The following is a 2,919-nucleotide window of genomic DNA, read 5'->3' as shown; positions in this document are numbered from 1 at the left end:
ACTTCTAAGAACTTGCATGATTTCTATGCACTTGCTAGTGATGTAAGCACTTACAGTGGTATAACACTTGCAAGTGGTCTGAATACTTATGAGTGGTCTATGAACTCGATGACCTCTAAGCACTTGCAAGTGATGCAAGTGAAACAAGCACTTGCAAGTGGTGTAAATGCTACACCACTTTCAAGTGCTTGAATCACTTGCAAGTGCTTGGACCACTACTTAAAGGATAGAAAAATGCTTGAGTTTTCAAAAGTACCTGCATAGTGGACACCTCCTCCTTCATCTTTGCAGCAGACGTCACAGCACCAAAAGCCACTGAGACCACCCTCTCCAGCACTCCTATCTCAGCTTCCTTCTTTAGAATGAGAGCTTCATTTTCTAGGGGAGATGCTTTTAATATCTCCATGTCTGCTCTAAGTCTCTCCATCTCTACTATAATCGGGGCATAGGGGCCGAATAGGTGCCTTCGTTGCGTAGCCACAAATCCCTCTTCTCTGCTAAGACCAATTTAGCAGAACCAACCTTCACTTCAGCAATATGGGCCTGCCCATCAAGATCTTCAGCAATTCTACCTAACCATTCTCTGTATAGGGGCTGGGATGCAACCTCAGTCGGTTTTGCAGGGTGATTAGACACTGTCAAGGCGTAGGAGTCAACAGCATGCTTTGTTTGTCCATATAAGATAGAAACACCGTAATCGGACATGAACTTGCTCACTTTGCGATTCAAACCTCCCCATTGAGCCTTCACATTCTCCAAGACCATACCACCCACCACAGCCCATGCAATCTTGTGACTTTCGAGTTGAGCTTTAGCAGCTGCACAATTCTCAAAGGCAAACCCCCTAGCAAACTTTGTCATTAGTTCCCCATTAGAGGGGGCAGCCTGGTACACTTTCTAATACAAAAGATGGCAAGCGTCGTATAGGTGATCCTGCACCATATGCAAGAAGACCTTTGTCTTCTTCTTTTCGGGAACTTTGAAGACAGTCAGCCACTCCTCAGGACAGTAAGGTCTTTGGACAGCTTTTCCTCCATGCTCAAGCCATACTCAGCATGCAACTCAGCTGTTGAGTAGCAAAAATGGGAGAGCTTGGGGTACTCAGATGACGCTGTCAATAAGAGAACAAGCAAATGTTAGTTCTCAAGGGGAGCATGCATTGACAGGGAAACAATGTGCAAACAAAAGCCAATGGAGGAGATGTGTAAGAAGGATATGTGCATGCAGTAGACATGGAAGAGGAGCACAATACCTTTCCGAGTGGACTTTTCTGTTGGGGGGCCGCATGTTGTCTGGAAAGCTTCACCGTGCTCTGGCATCGGTGAAGGGGTCTGCACGATTGAGTCAGCATCCGCAAAGGGTCTCTTGCACCTCCTAGGGGGGGGTGTTCTTCTTGGGGGTGGGATCACTCATCTCTGTGCACACGGCTGTGAAACAGTGAAACCGTGAGTGATGCGAGGCAGCAGAGGGATCAATGGGCAGGAAGCTCGCTTGGTGAGAGGGAATGCAGGAACGGAGCAGCAGAGGGAGAAGAGGAGTAGAGGGAGAAGGGGGGCACGTGCAACAGGCCCAATCAATGCATGCGTTAAAGAGGGTGGCCCAATCTTTACATGCTTTAATTTTATGATGGCCCACTATTTTCCATATTACTAATTTTAAAAACACTAAACTTCCCTCCTTTTAGAGGCTATTGTGGTACCACCAAAAGGTGGAAAAAGTGGTACCACCTATACATGCTTTCACCCATGCATATTTCATTAATCAATTAATGAAATGGACTTATTAAATTATAATATATTTACAATCATCTAAATGCCATGCATATTTCATTATTAATGATTTTGCTTTAGAACATATCGAATATCCTTAATACTGAGTTCAAAATAAGGGGCTAAATTAGGGCAAAAATTTAACTCCAAAAATCCACCTCCACACCTAAAGATGATAAGGGAGTAAAGTCAAAGGATATGCTCAAGTATAATTGCCTTGGTCATTTCCCCCTAACTATTAAATTATTACCTCTTACACCATTCCTTGATCACCAGGCAATGTGTCACTTCAACAACTATACCTCTAGCAGCCCAAGGCATCTAATGTTCAAAAACTACATCCCTTTCTTCCCAGGGTATCCAAGAATGTCCTATTTTGTCTTACGAGGATTTCCTTCATCGTCTTTCTCCTTGCTTTCTTCTAAGGCTTGCTTCATATCGGTGTCAATAGGAAAATCCACCCACCATCATCAACCTCGTTTACCCACCTCTGTCCTGAGAAGAGGATTGCCTTCATCATCTTTCTCCTCGCTTTCTTCTAAGGCTTGCTTTATATCATAGTCAAGAGGAAAATCCATCCACTATTATCATCAACTCATCAACCACACCTCGATCACAAGTCCCTAATATCTCCATGCATGACGACATGTGTAGCAACAACAATCCATATCACCTCACATACACAAGGACTCATCTCTCTCTCTCTCTCTCTCTCTCTCTCTCTCTCTCTCTCTCTAGATATGATGAGGATTTTTACCATTTTACTTTAATATATTCAAGGGATTTTAGACTATTAATTAACGACATCCTCTAAGAAAGTAGTCTACTCCCGATAAAAGCATTACCAATCATCCATCTTTTTAGAACTTTAAAGCACAATCAAAGCTCTCATTGCCCTCAAAAAGTAATTTCAAGGATTAGAAGTCAATCACTAGAGTTTAACATGGGTTATACGAGCTTTATCTATCAAGAGTAATCATCACTAGATGTCAACTATGTGTTAGTGAAGCAAACTAGTTATGCAAACAACAATGTACTTTACATTTTAACACATACAACTTACAAGTTAGGAGTCACACGTATTACTTCTAAAAGTGATAGGTAGTGTGTAGATTTTAGATATTGTACATAAAAATTAACAAGCACTAGC

This window comes from Cibotium barometz, chromosome 6 (genome assembly GCF_041138505.1).
Source record: "Cibotium barometz isolate CiBa-2024 chromosome 6, ASM4113850v1, whole genome shotgun sequence".
Lineage (NCBI taxonomy): Eukaryota > Viridiplantae > Streptophyta > Polypodiopsida > Cyatheales > Cibotiaceae > Cibotium > Cibotium barometz.
The sequence above is the reverse complement of the archived record's forward strand: the minus strand, read 5'-3'. Positions refer to the sequence as shown.